The sequence below is a fragment of the Gymnodraco acuticeps genome, unplaced genomic scaffold (genome assembly GCF_902827175.1).
Source record: "Gymnodraco acuticeps unplaced genomic scaffold, fGymAcu1.1, whole genome shotgun sequence".
NCBI lineage: Eukaryota > Metazoa > Chordata > Actinopteri > Perciformes > Bathydraconidae > Gymnodraco > Gymnodraco acuticeps.
This window is the reverse complement of record NW_022990423.1, coordinates 293,439-313,064: the sequence shown is the minus strand read 5'-3', so window position 1 is coordinate 313,064 and position 19,626 is coordinate 293,439. Positions and strand designations below refer to the sequence as shown.

General features: G+C 40.2%; 1 long non-coding RNA gene and 2 pseudogenes across 2 annotated transcripts; 1 reads left to right on the top strand and 2 right to left on the bottom strand.

Moving 5' to 3' along the window:
- The window catches only part of LOC117551909, a 430,097-nt pseudogene that overhangs the window by 220,989 nt on the left and 189,482 nt on the right, over nt 1-19,626 (top strand).
- Nucleotides 1-19,626, bottom strand: part of LOC117551910 — a 354,701-nt pseudogene that overhangs the window by 192,205 nt on the left and 142,870 nt on the right.
- Nucleotides 9,417-14,977, bottom strand: LOC117551914. 2 transcript variants are annotated; one of them, XR_004569870.1, is made up of 4 exons: nt 14,842-14,901; nt 13,172-13,244; nt 12,504-12,553; nt 9,417-10,577 (listed from the first exon to the last, which is right to left on the bottom strand). It is a non-coding gene; the product is annotated as an uncharacterized LOC117551914 (long non-coding RNA). The 2 variants fall into 2 exon arrangements; XR_004569871.1 differs by lacking the exon at nt 13,172-13,244 and having other exon boundaries at nt 14,842-14,977.

Here is a 19,626-nt window from a genome sequence, read left to right as displayed (position 1 = left end):
GTGTCATGTTTCTTTAATTCTCTAAATGCATCGTTTCACTCTTTAGTAGCCCTGCTGCATTCCTCATTCCACCATGGCACCACTTTCTTCCTACCCTTGGTTGTTGCTTTGGGTATACTGTTCTCTGCTGCATTTAGTATATGTTGCGTTATGTGGCTTGTAATGACCTCTATGCTTCCCTCTGATGTTAGCAGGTGGACCGACTCCTCACACCATATCCTACATTTCCCCCAATCAGCTTTAGCAAAGCACCACCTGGTTATTACACCTCCTTCCTGCATATATACATTAGTATTCATTTTAGGAAGCACTGGATAATGGTCACTTCTGTTGAGATCATAGTATAAAGTGAATACTTAAAAACGAAAGTTAGTTATAATCAATCACATTCTTGTATAAACCCATAATGAGAATGCTTCTTGACGGTTTTTTGAATATGTATGTATGCTTACAATTTTTTCTGTTGCTATTTGATAACTTTACGTTTTAAAAAGAGGGTGTTGTGAGTTTTCATAGTATGTTTAATACTTAAAACGAAAGTTAGTTATAATCAAATATAATCAATTATATTTTTGTATAACCCACAATGAAACCCACAATGTTTTTCTATAGTTACAGTATAAACATAACCAAGTGGTTTGTTAAGTTGAGTGTACAGCCTAAAAAGAGTTATGGGTGTCTCTGAAGAGAGTAGGCCGTTTTCTCCCTCTCCTCTGGCAGCAGTACACAGGGAGGGGGGCTCCAAGCTTAAGGAGAAAAACATTAGAGGCCTAAAGGGGTCATGTCCTTTTTACACTAACATGGGAAGGTGTGTCTTATGCCATAAAGCTATGGAACATGTCGGGTCATGTTTAGCCCTGTACAGTAGAAGCCATGCCCAGTTTTTCACAAATTTGGGTGTGGAGGAGGCGTTTTGGAAAATTCTATCGGGGTTTTTGTGCATAAAGACAGGGGTTGAGAGTGAAAGCTTCTGAGCTGGGTTAATAGCTCTCGGTAAGGTCCTCCCAGACGGGGTAAATATCTCTCGAATTTCTTGGTTGTTGGCTGAGTGGAATGATTTGATGAGAGATGTGTTTGTGAATATTATAACCCGCGACCTGTGAGGATCTTCCTCTGAAATCTTGGCGGATAGGAATGGGTTTTTGAATGTTATACCCGCCGTCTGTGTCGGAAAAAGAGGTTTGAAACTGATGTGAATTGATTTGGTGAATGAAAAGTTGAATGCGCTTTTTATTGTCACCGGTCTTTTTACGAGGAAATACCTCTAAATTCTATCGGGAGAATTTTAAAATGTCACAACTGAATTGGGCAGTTGAAATTAAACATTTTGGTAATAAATGTAAGACTGTGAATTAAAGTTTCATATTTGAACATGATCACAGCACCATTTTTTTAGTATGATTATAATGTTGTAAAGAGAGAAGGTAAAAACCCTGTATTAGTTTGGACCTATTTTTCTTCAAATAAACTGAATCCCACCTGTTGGACTGGGATAATTTAAAAGACACCTGTGCTCTCCTCTCCTGCTTAAAAGGTAAGACTGCACCCTGCCACACACACTTAGGTAGGAGCACACTCCATTTACTGATATCAAAATCCTTCGGGATCCCTTAAACAGATTAAAAAAGAGTTGTCTGAATTGAAACAGCAGTTAATTGAACCTGGTTCTTCTGGGGGTTAGGAAGAGGTGAGATCTTGCTGACGTTGGTGGATCTGAGCCAAGCAGCAAACTTACATAGACTCAATAACTTCGGAAAGGTCAATTAGTAGGTCAGAGTAATTTACCGGAATAAATTATCAGGACCTCTCCGACTCTAAACACTTCCTACCGTGGAGTTATTCAAAACAAACCATTCACATGTATGAACCAAACAGTTTGTTACGTCCCGACTAGGGGAAGAGGAAAGCAACATACACCAGATTGGAATTGGTAATAATTATAAATGGCTTTATTATACCAGGGTGAAACAAAATGGCACGCAGGCAGCCTGAAACAAACAAAGTGGCCACAAGGGCGCAAGTTTACATAAACAACCAAACAAAGGGAGGACTCTAAAAAGGGAGCCTGTTTACATACAAAGAAATAGATAAACTAAATAGTAACTAAAACCCTCACTGTCAAAGTGGTACTAACTAAAGAAAAGGAGGCTGTAAAAAAACACAGCTAAACTAAACAACTACCGTCAATTAAGAGACTCAGATACTCTAATCACATAGTCACATCTAATCATATCACACTACAAAACACAGACCACACAATTTAACCACAGACCGAAGAGCAAGTAGCGAGAGGCGTCTGTTCACTCAACAGAGCCTCCAGAGTGATGATTGTCCCCAGTGCGCCGGCTGTACGCTGCGATTGGAGTGCGTCAGACCCGGCGTGCTCCAATCACAATCTTCAGGGGGCGGACCAGGAGATGGCGGGCAATCGCACAGCTCATTTACATGCAACACACATTAACACAGTTAAGAGGACCAGGAAGGCAGCAGCCGTAACACAGTTTGACACTAATGTCAGATCCAGGCATGAGACTTTCCCCCTGTGAACATCTACTCTTGTGCCATGTCCATCATTAAGGCATACTAGTGTTCTTTCCTCCAGCATTTCTTCCACTATGTTTCCGTTACTGTCTGTATGGTTGCTGCCCCATAGACTGTTGTGTGCATTGAAATCACCACACCAAACTTCCTTCCTATGTTTATATTCTGCTATTTCTTTAAATATATCAGTGGTTAGATTTGGACATGGGTTGTATAAATTGTTTTTCTTAATGTTATCTTGTTTTCTAGGGTTGCAGATGTCCACTATAATACAGTCTATATCATCAGGAGATTGCACCTCCCTATATGCCACACCATCTTCGAGAAATGACAGGATCTCAGGTATGCAAAGTGGACAGGTAGGCGAGAAAGGCTTTTTTGAGTCTCAGAGACCAAGGTCCTGTACACTTCGCATACATTGACTGCACGACTTCAGGTCTGCGATGTGGACAGTACACCTCAAATACATACCTACACAACCTGGGGTATTTGAAGATAAGGGAATGACATGTTTATAATATGCTGCAAAACACAACAAATATGCAGGGTGACGAGTCTGTTTCTAAGGCCATTTTATTTTTGGTAGTCTGATCATTTCAACAAGAGAATATAATCAAACTGAAAACATCGTAAATATGTTCCAGATACATGAAGCAGATTAATGAACAGTGAAACTCGCTCATGGACTTTAAGGTGAATACTTTAAGAAAACGTTTTCCCACACTCTTTGTAGGAGCCATTTTATGGGTGTTGTTGGTGTCTCAGTTTACCTTATTTATATGTATAGTGCAATATTATTTTGAACACTTGGTGGCGGGGTGTATAAAAGGGGTCATAGGTGACAGGAAGAGGACCCAGGAGGAAGCGCATACTGATTCTACCAGACGGCCAGCCCCAGCAGATGCTCATACTACAACTATTGACACTGTGTACTTAAACCTTGGTATGTAAAGCAATAAAACCTCATTCTAAAACTGCAGCAAAAGACCGGAACTTCATATGTTTGTGTCTGCGTCAGGATCACTCTAAACCCTCCTGTGAAGTAATGGCAAAAAGATATAGGACACTGGAACATTTAAACTGCCATTACATTAAGTAGAATCGTACTCTATGAGTGAAACTGGACAATATAAGAAACATATCGCATTGGATTAAGGATCGTTTTCACCGGACAAACAATTGGATTACTTCACAACCGACACCATCATCCCCGATCAGCTGGACAACACGCCACAATCAGCTCGAGATTGTCACCACCTGCGCTCATCAAGACGGCGAAAGGAGAGGCCGAGAGCCAAGGCTGGGAAAGCGGCCGGGTATGAGCAGCATTAAAACTGGATCGTATATTGGAATCATAAACTGCATTGGACAATGGCTTGGATTTAATGCTGCAATAATGTCAGCTGTTTGAAACAGCGCGCTGTCGGCAGATGGACAGCCAGAAAACGAAACTTAAAGGAACAGTGAACATTATGCATGTCAATTCTGACGTTACGTCAACAGATGGCACTGTTGGGATGGGATCTGTAATGGAAAAAAGGATTACCCAACACAAGGCCAATAGAGTGGCGAAGTCCCTCCCCTTCCGGTGGAGCTCCATGGGACCTTATTTCGAAAATATTATGTATTGAAGTCAATGGAGAGACAAAGATTATCTTTCGATCCTGTTTGAATTGTGACACGAATTACACATATGATGTTTGTCAATTTAAAAAATAATTTTGCAAGTCAAAAAAAATAATGTGTCGTAAAAACACATTTGTTTGTGTGAAACGCTCAATGAAATACATCTCTGGTTTCGCAGAACAACACACGTCACCAAGATGGCCGTCACTACTGTCTTGTCAACAAAAGGATTTACTACCCTCACTATCACCACAATGAAACACGTCCAGAAGAACGTCATGCAAAGCTGCCTGCCTTCCTTTGATTTTCTCTGAACTGCCTGGTCTTTTAAAATGTGTAATGTCAACCATTTCTGCAGCTAGCATGAAGTAGAAAAGATCGGTGATCGCCGATGCTAGCGTTAGCTTTTCTCCCCCGGGCTTAAATTGTGTATTATAGAATGATCACACCGATGACAGTACTCTTCAAAGGGTTCACGAAATATGACTACTAGTCTTACTGTTTAACATGTTGGGTTACTTAATGTTACTTCATGTTAAGGCTAATAAAAATGACAAGGCTGTAATGCTAACTAACATGCTAGCTACTAGCTAGGTAGCTAACTTGATCCAGCCACTGCTGGTCCTTTCATCAGACGATAAGCGAAAGAACGAGCAAGACCCATTGCTGGTATGATAACAACCTGGTACTAAGCACACAGGCATCTTGTTAAAGTTATCTTATCTTAGCTATCTCTTAGTGGAGGAAAACAATTGTGACATCACTTACTCTGGGATTAGTAGTCTTTGTAGTTGCGTATTTTTTAAGTCTTATATTTCAACAGTTTTACGACAAATTCTGATTATTTACATGGAAATTATTTTTTAAGATTGACAGACATCATATGTATAACTCATGGCACAATTCAAACGGGATCGAAAGATAAGTTCTCTCTCTCCATTGACTTCAATACATTATTTTTCCGAAATAAGGTCCCATGGAGCGGAAGTAGATGGGCGTGACTTCGCCACTCTATAGATGGGAATTGTTTATTGTAAACTGTGAAAAAATCTAAATATGCTTAATTGCGGCTCCTACACTCTTAAAACCACTATGGTTTTTCTCCTGTGTGAACACGAAGATGTCTTTTGAGATGACTTGATGAAGTGAAAGTTTTCCCACACTCTTCACACCAGTACGGTTTTTCTCCAGTATGAATACGGTGATGTTTTTCTAGAGCATCTGATCTAGTGAAAGTTGTCCCACACTCTTCACAGCTGTAAGGTTTTTCTCCATTATGAATACGTTGATGTCTTTTGAGAGCACCTGATGTACTGAAAGTTGTCCCACACTCATTACAGCTGTAAGGTTTTTCTCCAGTATGAATATGGTGATGTGTTTTGAGAGCACCTGATGTACTGAAAGTTGTCCCACACTCTTCACAGCTGTAAGGTTTTTCTCCAGTATGAATACGGTGATGTCTTTTGAGAGCACTTGATGTACTGAAAGTTGTCCCACACTCTTCACACCAGTACGGTTTTTCTCCAGTATGAATACGGTGATGTGATTTGAGAGTACCTGATTCAGTGAAAGTTGTCCCACACTCTTCACACCAGTACGGTTTTTCTCCAGTGTGAATACGGTGATGTGATTTGAGAGCACTTGATTGAGTGAAAGTTGCCCCACACTCTTCACAGCTGTACGGTTTTTCTCCTGTATGAATACGTTGATGTGATTTGAGAGCACCTGATGTAGTGAAAGTTGTCCCACACTCTTCACAGCTGTACGGTTTTTCTCCAGTATGAATAAGTTGATGTGATTTGAGAGTACTTGATGTAGTGAAAGTTGTCCCACACTCTTCACAGCTGTACGGTTTTTCTCCCATGTGAATAAGCAGGTGGCGCTTTAAAGTTCCAGATGCTGTAAAGGATTTGTCACATTGCTGACAGCTGTGAAGTCTCTCTCTTCCTTTCGGTTTCTAGAACAGACGGACAGAGAAAGAGAGAAAGTCAATCTAAAAAGCATAAATACACAAGTTAACACAATAAAAACTCACTTAAAGTGGACCTATCATGCTATATTTGAACAATATATTGTAGGGCCATACCTATATAAAGTATATGAATATAGTATTTTTTTCAAAATACCAAAAAGATCCTGCATTTTAGCCACGCCTCATTTCGCTCCATTTGCTCTTTCCAGCACTGTTTTTACAGGGGGCTGATTCTGTGAGCTGCAGCTGACCACGCCCCCCTGCAGGAGAGGGGAGCGTGCTCTGAGATCAGCTGCTGGGCTGCAGCAGGGAGAAGAGGGGGAGAAAAAGAGATCTCCGTCCACAGTGTTTTATTCTTATAGAAGTAAGAAGAGAAGTAACGGGGCAGACACCCTCCTTTTTACACAGCGGTCCAGACATACACATCAAACGGCGACACATATTCAGTGTGCAGTTAGTTTGGCATTAGGGCAGGGATATCTAGATACTTCCCAAGGTTTGACATCATGAATTGTGCTACTTTTAAAGCAAGCAACGATGTTTTCAAATTAAATTAGGGCTGTCAAACCATTAAAAATTTTAATCAGATTAATCACAGCTTAAAAATTAATTAATCATGATTAATCACCATTCGAACTATTTTCCAAAATATGCCATTTATTTATGTATATTGTTGTGGGAATGGAAAGAAGGCGGATATATCCATTTAACATACAGTATCTATGTTTATTATAACATTTTCTGCGTGTCAAAATGAAAGACAACCCACACACCTATCAATCATCAAACCGTGGGGTCTTAATTCATTACGTGTTGATTTCTATCAATGGGGGAGTACTTCAGGAAAGTCGACAGAGGGGGGGGCTAGTGTAGTACTTCGTGACCACAGAGTGTGAACGTTGTGATCAGCTGTTTTAGCGCAGTTCTCCAGTGAAGGGGGGGAGTCTCCCTCCGCAGCCGGTTGGCGTAGTTTTGGCACAATTCCGTTGTACAGACCGACGTTAACAGCAGCTCTGTCTGTGCACACGGAGACCGACTCTGTCGTCCGGTGATCTAACCGCCTTCTGGAAAAGCTTCACAAGTACGTCGGTACGCAAATGCGCTTTGTGACACAAGTGACGGTACGCATTTCAGATTACGCACATAACCTGCGTACCAGTTATGTGCACCCCTGTACTACAGCAAAAGTATTCTCCGTCGGGACTTTTCTGCAACAACACCACGCCGTTATCAAAGATGTTCTATTGAGAAGACGATCACTACGTGACAAAAGTTTTCAAAACCGTGGCTACTGAAATCAATCTTACTAACTGCTGTCTGTGCAATTTACTCCGTGCGAGTTGGCAGACTTTATTTTGCTTACTTTAACATCATTTTTCATGGTGGGGCTAAGCCATTTCTTGGTATGGGTGTAGCCTACCCCAGCCATACCCTGGCGCTGCCACTGGTGGCACGTATGGGGCGGGCCATTCTGCACATGCGTTAAATGCGTTAAATATTTTAACGCAATTAATTCAAAAAATTAATTACCGCCGTTAACGCGATAATTTTGACAGCACTAATAAATACACAAGTTAACACAATAAAAACTCACTTAAAGTGGACCTATCATGCTATATTTGAACAATATATTGTAGAGCCATACCTATATAAAGTATATAAATATAGTTTTTTTTTCAAAATACCAAAAAAGATTCTGCATTTTAGCCACGCCTCATTTTTTTTCAGCGCTGTTTTTGCAGGTGGCTGATTCTGTTAGCTGCAGCTGACCTGTGCTCTGAGATCAGCTAATGGGCTGCAGCGGGGAGAAGAGGGGGAGAAAAATAGATCTCCGTCCACCGTTTTTATTCTTATAGAAGTAAGAAGAGAAGTAACGGGGCAGAAACCCTCCTTTTTACGCAGCGGTCCAGACATAGACATCAAACGGCGACACATATTCAGTGTGCAGTTCCTTTGGCATTAGGGCAGGGATATCTAGATACTTCCCAAGGTTTGACATAATGAATTGTGCTACTTTTAAAGCAAGCAACAATGTTTTCAAATCTGTAATCACAAAGCTCCTCAAAAACACTATCGAAGCAGTTCCTGCCGTTGCTACGTTAGTTCAAACGGTAACAACAGACTATTTCTCTTAGCGGATGCATGTCAGTTTAAATCAATACATACAACTATTTTTTAAATCAATAAAATAATTTTCTAAATCCATAAAAGCATTTCAATTAATATTGGGAGTCATATCGTTACTTTGTTGAGAATGTGGCCGTGTGATAAGCGGGATAATGTGCACATTGCATAATGTGCCTTCATGCCGATCTAGATCCCTCCGCTTCGTATATATTCTTCTTCTTTTATACATATTCATGTATAAAAGACGTACTAAAGTGCATTTTGCATGATAGGTCCCCTTTAATATAAACCTTTAGTTAACAAAATACTACTTATCAACTGTTTGTGTTTATTATATTTGATACAGTAATATTCTAACCAAAGTATATACCAGAGGTGGGGGACTCGAGTCACACGACTTGACTCGAGTCTAATGAGTTGACTTGCCTATTTTTTGACTTGAGACTTGCTTGACTAACATTGATAAAAGACTCGACTTGACTTTGTATTCATGACTTGAGACTTAGGCTTGAGACAGATGACTCGAAAGGACTTTACTTTTTAAAATAAAATATTCGCATTTGTTTTTGTATTGTACGAAGCCCCTAGAGGGCAATGAAAGAAAAAAAAGAGGGAGAAAGTAGGAAGTAGAGCGCACAGGAGACAGCCGTTTCATTGCAGACTGTTATGTTTATGTGGGGAAATACATACATTATTTGAGATATATTTCAAACTCGGACTTCATTTTAGGGACATTTCGGCCAGGGGTGTAGAGTTATTTGTTCAAGCACCGGATCGGCAAAACAGGAGAGTCTGTGAACCAGTCTGCCTTGACCTATGTATTCATGTCTGTAACTCTCACAGTATCTGCTGCCCACAGCTGCTTCATAGAAGAAAAACCTCCTTCACTTCATGAAATCTCTGCAGCACCAGGAGGCAGTAACGTGTAACTCAGCAGAATCTGAGAAGAGCAGCAGCAGCTGCAAAGAGCTGTGCCTTCACTGTGTTTACCTTCATTAGAACAGCTAACGAGCGACCGCAGGCTGCTACGTTTTAACCACGCACACGCACACACACACACACACACACACACACACACACACACACACACACACACACACACACACACACACACACACACACACACACACACACACACACACACACACACACACACACACACACACACACACACACACACACACACACACACACACACACACACACACACACACACACACACACACACACACACAGAACTGCCCAATTATTCCCCCTATTACCTGTTTTATGATTTCAGAGCCCCACTCTCCATTGTTGTTAATGTTGAAAATAAAACTCTAGTTTCATAACCACTGTCTTTTAACTGATTTAAAACGTCATTTTGAGAGACCATGCTTTTGATCCTGTGGATTACATTTGCCTTTTGCAGACCATTCAACTTTCCAAGACACACCTGAGTGACAGCACGAACAGGTATGGCGAGGAGCCCCGGCTTCTGCGCTGCTACAGACGCGAGGCTATGCTAGAGCTACAATGTGATCGGCCTCCTACGAATACACCAAGCCATCTGTGCTCTTTGTTATTGGATGAAATCCCTCGGGAGCCGCTTAGAAACACCAGGAAAAAGAGACGAGGAAGGAGGGGAGGCGTTCAGAATACGGCGGAGATTCAGCCGACCACCACTTCCATCCATCATTCTCACAAACCTGCGCTCATTGAGCAACAACGTGGACACACTAAGGACATACACAAGGTACTGTCATGAATTTCTCGAGGCCTCTTTATTGTTTTTCACGGAAAGTTGGCTACAATCTACGATGCCTGACTCTTTTTAATTGATTCTACTAAAATCATACAAAAACAAAAACGTATAATTCATACACACAAATGAACAAAATTAGTAGAAGCGGGAGGGCTGAAGCATAGCTTATGGGGAGTAGCCCTCCCGTGCGTCATCATTAGCATCAATATAACAATGGCATTTATTTCGTCAAAAACGTATAGAAATTAAGGAGTACAAAGAAATAAAGAAAACTAATGAAAACTGGAAAAAAATAAATAAAAGTTAGGGCAAGAAAAAAGTAAATGCATATATAAATAACACTGGGAATATCCAATATTTGTTAGCTGGAGTAATCTGCAAATATAATTGTTTTTACTTTAGTTTTGAATTGTTGATGACGAGTAACACTTGAAAGGTCTGGGTGAAGTCCATTCCACGTTCTAACTCCGATTATGGATCAGCTGTGTGATTAGATGGTTGTTCTACAGGGCTTGCTACACAACCAGTTAGGATGCCTGGTTGGGTATTTCCTGACGTGGTTTGGAACTACTTTTGAATGTTAGTAGTAGTGCTGGGGGGAAACGATTATTTTGAAAACGATTAATCGGGCGATTATTTGATCGATTAGTCGACTAATCGAACGATTATTTTTCTGTTGTTCAATTCATAAAAAACGTAATGTAAAAAAAACGTAATGTAAAAAAAAAATTGTTCACGATACTGTGTCTCAGGGGATCTTAATATTTAAGAACCTATTAATGTGTTATACCAGATTAACGGAAATAATCTCAGCTAACTGACGATACAAACCATGTTTACCAAAACAAAAACACAAATCTCATAAGAAGCATCTAAATGACCCCTGAGCGAAAAATGCTAACGGACATTGGCACAGATCTCAAGATAAAAGTACCCTTATTACTTATCGTAGCTGCACATACAAGATATCCGATTAAAGCTGAGACTCCACAGATTATGTAGGTACATAGTATCATCACTGAGTGATCCGGACTCGCGACAGGGGAAGCAAATACAGTCATCACAACACGTACCTTCACAGAGCTTCTAGGGAGATCGTCTCACCGCCGTAGCTGTCAATCTGATCAAAATACGTGTTCAATGGCATTCAAATGAGAAAAAACGCGGCTGAATCGGTTAATCCATAGGTTTTTAACGTCTATGTATAAAAAAATTATTGAATTTATAATCCATAATTCCATTTTAAATCGGATAGCAAATGCTAGCTGCTAATGGTTGCCACCACAGCTAGCTGCTACTTCCGGTCAAGCAGCAATCTCAGTGAGATATAAATATATAAATATCTTTGCGTTTTGGACTAACTTTAAAATATTCCCATGCTTTTGAAGACCTGGGGCGAGATGTTTTCGTTTGAGGGCTTCGTGCGCAATCCTGTGAGGAGGAGTTGGTAGCCGTTTCAGTCTCCATTGTGTTAGAAGTGCGATTGCGAACTGCTTGTTACTTTGGGTGACCCACGTGTGTGTGGCGTCATACAGTCTATGGTGGCGACGCGTCGACGCGGAAATATGTCGTCGACGATATTTTGAAGTCGACGCGTCGACGACGCGTCGCTACAGCACTAGTTAGTAGGCATTTTGTTATGGAAAATGTTGTGCATAATCAGTACTGTTTTAAGCTTAACTATATCAACAAATTTGAATAGATTGAGTTTTTTAAACATGGGAGTTGTGTGTTCATATTTACCAACACATGTTATTATTTTTTTATTTTTGTGTGATCTGCAGCCCTGCCCTATCTGCAGTGCGCATGTGCGAGATGGTCCGCCATATTTGACAACTCCATACGGCAACTCTAATAGGACATATTGGGTTATATTAGGTCATTTTATTGGGTTAAGTACATTGTCAGAATAAGTGAGAAATGGAAGTAACTTCTGTTAGACAGCTATCATACATACTGAAGAAATATTGACTGTGAATGTATGCAATATGTATGGCATTCATAATTTATATCTAATTACATTAACTATGAATGTCCTTCATTTTATTTCAAATAACAAAATATTTTAATAAAGATATTTGAGACGTTTATGACTCGCGCATGCACAATGCAAATCGGGCAGCCGTCTAGATGTCAAATGTCCTATTAGAGTTGCCGTATGGAGTTGTCAAATATGGCGGACCATCTCGCACATGCGCACTGCAGATAGGGCAGGGCTGCAGATCGGGTAGTGACAATGTGAACCACAAAACCAACATCAGCCATTAGCTGTTAGCCCTCAGAGCTCAAAGCTCCTCATATCTGTTTAGAAACTAGACAGAAGTTAAACAAGTACAAACCACAGACTGTCCGTGTCATGGCGAATACAGTCGCTGCTTTATTTATGTCTGTATAGGGCGTTCCGAGCTGAATAAGGGCGTCAAATGAAGGCAAGACGCCCGCCTGGCGGAAACGCTGGAATTAGGAATATATTGTGATGAAGTGCACACTGACCTGAGCTCCAGGGGTCTCTTTCTTCTCCTCCATGCTGCTCATCAGATGTCCTGATGAAGACCACAGAGCTGCTTCATTATTAATATAATACAAATATTTAGATATAATTCATCATAAACTGTCAGCAGTGAAGAGGAGGAATTCAAAGAGTTTATTCAATGATATGTTATATTTCTAGATGCTTATATGTAGTGTTTTATCACACCATGTGCAGTGCCTTGTCTTATCTATGCTGCTGTGACCTAAACATATTCCAAATTGATCCATTTAGTCAATGTGATGCTAAGCAGAGGAGAAAATGATAGAAAGGTCAGATAGTTATTAACGTTACATGCAAATTACTTTAACCATTACGATACAAAGTTGTTTTTCTGTGTAAATTATTATTAATATAATACAAATATTTAGATATAATTCATCATAATCTGTGTAGCAACTTACATTCTAACTTACAGCTCACAGTTTGTTCACTTTTATTTCATTAAAATGACTTTATTCACATAGAAAGTGACACTAATGGTTGTTTGAACCACCGTTATAACGCTATATGTGTGAAACTATCACTAAGTTAACACAGAAAGCAAACATTAGCTAGTGAGACTGTTTAATGAACTCCATGTATATGTTACGGGTCCCAGATATGAAGACCACAGTAACAGTGATGATACCTGTAATGAGCAGGTGAGACAGGAGCAATGAGGACACGGGTTATTTGGTTTCCTTCCAGATTGTGTAATAAAACTACCAACAGAAGCAAACGTATTTAAACATCTTAATTCTCTTTTGCATTTCAATGTATTTACTTAATCATTCACTTTTCTGACAGCTCCATCAACACACATCCACTGTCAATAACCCCTTCTGTGACAAACACACATTCAAGCTGAACTTTACATTCACTAATCTGTTTGTACCTTTCATACATCTTGTTTTACAGTATTAAACTTGTATTAAATATCCCTTGAAACTGTAATTTCGACTATTACCCTTCTGCCATTCATTGCAGGTCACTAAAATGCATTTAAACTAGAGAATCATAACGCTACAAACACTACAGCATACTTGTGTAACAAACATCCAGTATAACACTACCTAAACTATACCTTTCATAAGGTGCATATTTATTCATAACTTCACATGTATGGAAATATTTAGTGGGCGGGAGCCTTCAGACACACTAGGCTTGTTTGAGACAAGCGAGTCCTGCGCAGACCTGCGCAGTTGCGATCAACGTCTTGCTCGTGCGTTGCATGATGGTTAGTCATTTTGTCCGACTTGCTCTGGAGGCTCGCCTACATGAGACGTTGAAATCTCGCGGGACAAAGACGCCCGCAGCCTTGAGAGCGAGGCGGCGCAGTTCCTCCCCACGGGCTGCGGAAGCGAAATGCTTGATGGGAAACCACTCACTGGTATCTCGAGCTGAGCGCTCATTGGTGGTTTTTACCACGTGCTGGTGATGAAACTCTCCAATTGGCTCGGCAAAAGTTTGTTGTTGTTTTGTGTCAGTTTTACGTCGCCACTTCCATTCACATTTTTCATCATTGTTCCACAATATTTATCATCATGAAATTAATATCTATATATTTTATACTATACTTGCACTGCTTAGCGTTTTCATACTTTATATATCTTAGCATATTCATAAACACTGTTCATACTGCTCACAGGCTGATATCTAGTGTATTCATACCCCTCACTGTTTATTCATCATTCAATTCATTCTATATTTTATTCTGTAGATTGTGTACATTACTTTTCACTTTACTGCTTGTTGCACCTGGTTAGAAGCTAAACTGCATTTCGTTGTCTCAGTACCTGTAATATGTGCAATAACAATACAGTTGAATCTAATCTTGAGCAGGAACAAATGTATTTACTGAGTACATATCTGACATTAACGATTAAACACATGTGTGCATTCTTTATAAATGCAAACCGAGTCAAGCCGACTCCGGAGGTGGCGGTATGCACCTTAAAGTTGTTTGCAATCCGCCAAAAAACCGAGAGAAGAAGACAAAGCCGACTCCGAGCTGTCCGACTTCAGGCGAGCTTTTTGAGACCTCCCCGGGCTGCGATCGGCTATTCTCGTCTACTTTCGAGGCGAGCCGCAACGCGTCTCAAACAAGCCTACTATCTCACTCGCACCATTTCCGTGTCAGACCACGTTATCCCCAAGATGGCGCCGCTCGGGGAAAGCTAAGCTAATACGCACACACATTCATACACTATTTTTAACAAGTAAACAGCGCTACAAACACTCCACACGTTTAGTGGGCCGTCACACTATATACGCGAACATTATGGGGCGGTTCATATGAGTTTTGCAGCTTTTACCAACCTGTAAATGAGCAGGTGAGACAGGAGCAATGAGGACACGAGTTATTTGGTTCCCTTCCAGATTGCTTCTGAGGAAACACCGGAAGTCCGTCCATGTAACCAGTCCCCGGAACACAAACGTTCCGCCACACTTCCAAATGCACTGCTCAACCCCGCCAACGAAATGAAAATAGACAGATGTACAAAACAAAGGCATATTCCAACTCCAAACAATAATAATTATTATATCAAAGCCGCTTTCACACCGCAGGACTTGCCGTACTTTAGTGCCGGCACTAAAGTACCACGGCACTGAATCCGCAAGGGGGCTAGTGGCAATCGCATTCACACCGCAGTACTTTCCCTGAGGCTAGATTACGCTGACGTCACTTTGTCTTCTTCTTCTCTGGGTTTACTGGCAGGCCGCAAAACCACTTCACGGCGAGTAAAACAAAAAACGAGAGAAGAAGAACTACACGGGCGAGGGGGTATAAAGCCCACCCGCTGTATGAGGCGTTTGTTTACTTTCCGACGTCAGATATGATGGAGTTCATAAGGGTAATAAGGGTAATTTACAAATAAAATACCCCATTATAACAATGGACTTTATCTTTATGTATTTATTATATATATATATATATATATTACCCCCTCAGGCTGATTCTGGAAAAGGACATTAACCCTTGTTTGGTGTTTTCCCCTTATTTATCTAAAACAAATGACATGATAAATGACTTGTGTTTATGTGTGTAAGACTTGTGTTTCTGCCATTGCTGCACAAGGTTGCAACATTGTAGATAAATTCAACCACCGACACCTGTCTGCTCTCACATTCTTCTATTCTGCAAATTTGGGGTGGGACACAATAAATAAAGCTTCGCAAGTTTGTTTGTTTTATTGAACAGTCAAGACATAACAATAACGGCATCACGCTGTTCCAGGTGTGTCGTATGCATGTACATTGAAGTTAAATAAAAGTGTGAAATGTAAAATAAAGTGTAAGTCGTTTCAAAACAATGTAACAGTGGCAATATATAGCAGCAGACACACCTTAGTGCAAGTTAGGTGTCAGTATTAAAAAACAGTGGCAATATATATATATATAATAACAATAGAAAATCGTTACCACTCTTATTATTGTGGTCATTCATTTTGTTATAGTCCTGCCTGAGTTTCTTTATTTTTACCCGGCATCCGTGTGCACTGTGCACGATTCCCAGCTCAAGTAGCTTTTGCCAACATCGCTCAAAACATTTGGAGTTGGGAACTGCTGTTTGTAGAAGCTGCTGCATCCCGTCCTCAGAGTAAATTGCCAGAAGCGCCGACACTTCCTCATCGTTCCACCGCTCCGGTGTTGTAGTACGTGTGGTCATAACTGCTTTAAAGTACAAAAAAACTACTCGCTCAGGTGTGGATGTGGTTTTGTAGCGAGGAAAAAAATGGCTGCCTAACAAAACAAATTCAGAGTTTAACGGGGCGTGGTTTGCAATTCACCCAGCCAATATAAATAGAATATAAATTGGCACTCTTTTATCACCAGGTTCGTACCACCTCTCTTGCAGGGACTGAAAATGGCCAAAAGAGTTCCCGGCACTGAGTAGTCCCGGCTGGGAGAACGCAACATTATTGGTACTAACGGAACTAAAGAACCAAAGTACCAGGGAAAGTCCTGCGGTGTGAATGCGGCTATTTATTGGGGGCTTAGCCCACAGTGGCGGCGCTACAGTCAAATTTTCTACTGCAAGACGCACATACACAATTGCGCCATCTGGTGTCACAAACGTGTGCCTGCATTAGCTTTGTTACGGCAATGGATTGTGGGAGATTCTCAAAGCACGTGAGGATCTCTTGAGGGTAAGGTGCCTGTATTATCTCGGTGGACAAAATGTATGTTTTTATTTTATAAGGACAATAACGTACTGTTGTGTTTGTTTAGTTTAATGTTAATTGTTTAATGCTCACAGTCACAGCAACATGTTTTTTGTGAGATTGGCTATTTGTTTTATATGATTTATCAACGTGATCATCAATAGCTAATCTGAGCACCAGAACCCAGCTCACGTGTCCTTTTATGCTGTCCATTGAAATGCAGGTATGTGAGTTTTGTACACCAGTTTATTTATGTTTAATGTTTCACATTGCTCCACATGATGCCTTGACTACAAAGTCTTCCATGTTTCTACGCTTCTTCCTCTGCGTCACAGTTTCGGGAATATCAAGATCATTGCACAAGGCCTTGGTCTTGTCATAGACCTCATGTGCTTTCTCGTTACTTCGGTAACTTTTCAGTGTGTTCTCAACTGCTGTTTTGTAATCTACTGCCTGCACCAAGTCAATTGTTTCTTTCTGCAGGTATTTGTGCAGGCCCTGAGTGGTTGAGAGCAGTGTCTGGAACATGACAGCATGTAGATGCATTTTCAAAGCTTGCTTTCCAGTCCCTTTGCTAGAGGGGCTGAAAGGCTCCCTAAAGTCTTGATCAAAGCAGGGAGGTTTTTGACATGCCCAGCGAACAAGTTGTTTGTCCCCTACCTCTAGCTGTTCCTGAAATGTTTGCAATCTCTGATGGTGGACAAGAGATGTGGAGAAGAAAGAGTAGAGACACTCCAGGAGATCAACGCAGGTATGTGAGTTTTGTACACCAGTTTGTATAAGTTTAATGTTTCACATTGCTTGTGAAAAAGACACTACGACTATATGATCACTGATGTTTTGTTGTTGACTGGACACTTATTTTGTAAAAGAGATAGCATGTTAGGATCTCTTAAGCAATGCAGCTCACGTGTCCTTTTTATATGCTGTCCATTGAAATGCAGGAAAGTAATCACCAGCTCTGAGTGATCTGTTGCAGAGGGGACACTACACCGGAGTTACATAAGCAGAGATAGTGCTATTTCGGGGGGAACTCACCTCTTCTGGGGTCTCCCAGGAAGATTTTTTTAAATATTGAAGTCAAAAGCATCAATCTTGTGCACTTTGAGAGCAACATTAAGAGATATGGATACATCTCTCAACACCCATATGTCAAAAAGAAATCAAAGAATCAGAATCAGAAACGGGTTTATTATTTAAAAACACTTCATTTTCCAATTAAATCATAAACTATGTCAAATTATTAGAAGTTGTTAGTAATCAGATTAAACAGAAAAAAGGGATGGAAGGAGGAAATAATATTCCCTCATCTCTTGCTGCTTCCCTCATCACTTGCTGTTTGCGGTTGAAATGATCTCTTTTGCTGGCCAAACATGCTGGATGGAAAGCAGTGGTGTCTCACTTGCCATGGCCCTGTATCTGCAGTCCCTAAATCAGTCATGTTACCCATTGACTCTTGTCTGTTATGGTGTTCCTGTTCATTGTTGTCTCCATTGTCGTTCTTGTCTGTTGTATCTCCTTCTTGTGTGTCCCTTTCTCCTGTTCCCCTTTCTTTATCCTCTACTCTGTTTGGCTCATCTGTGATGACTGTGTAGGTAAACACAAACAAGTATGTAAGTCAATCAGTTTCCAGCTCTGTCAAATAAATGAATTTAAAGATACACAAATGTGTCTTCATTAAAATGAGTGTCACCACACTGTCACAAAATGTAATACTAACCAATTGAAAATAGTTACATTTACATTGGAAACCTCTTGTAAAGAGTTATCTGCCAATAGGACAGAATAATTCCTATACAAATGCAGTTTGAGTAATTCACTTAATATATTCACTTAACACTTTAATATAGTCATTTTCACGTAATACTCTAATATAGTCATCTTTCTGCATTCAACACTAAGGAAAGCTTTACAATTTAACATGATAATGAGGAAAAAAGGCCTCCGATAATATTTTGATCATATCAATTTTAAGATGGGGGTCAAGGCTTAATATTTGGGAGCATAGTGTCCCTTGCCCCCTTTCAGGAGCCCCACTGGATTAGCTTTGATCTGGAATATTTGTATAAAAAGCTTGTTAGCTGGCTGTCCATCTCATAATGTTCACATAGAAACTAGCTGTCAATAGGAAATATCAATCAGAAGAATTATAATTTTATGCAAAAATCTGTCACAAAAAGAGGTTGCACATTTAAATGCAGGTGTTGTTATGGCAACGTCAGTGGCCAAACAGCCACATTTACTGCTGCAAATACGTTCAAACATGCTGTCGACACGTAAAGCAGTGGCAACTATGCCACCATTTCAGCTGACTTTTTCTCAGAAATACTGTCACATAACATCCATATACTTCAGTGCTAGGTTGATGCTAAGCTAAGCTAACTATGAAACACTTTAACTGACAGGACTCAGGATCAACTGTGTGTAAGGTAGCTTCTAGCTTCATGTCGAACACTGACAGTAAGTCAACAGAGCTTTCTTTGAAATCACCAGGTAACGCTAAAAAACACAACATTTAGATTGTATGACAAAGTGTTTATTTAATATATCTGGCCAGAGCCATATAATAGAAGAGTTACGCCAACGGAAGTCCAAAAACGGTTATCGTCACGTGGTTCATGTAGAAGAGGATCGTTCCCCGGAAGTTCATGGCGGGCAATGTGAATGCATTGATAACAGGAGATAGAACTACGATTTTTGGTAATTATTAGTGAATAAAGGTTTTGATTTGCAATATTTATACAACAAATCGATATGTGTATGTATTTACATCAATGTTTTAAAAAATAAAATAGAATTTGCTAATATTAAGTGATATTAGGATTAGTGTGAACAACTAGTTTACATGTTGGTTAAAGAGCCTGTTAATGTTTATTTATAGCTTTGAATTCTTTAAAACCAATATTATCTTCTTAAACTTGTATGGTAGTCAGGAGCA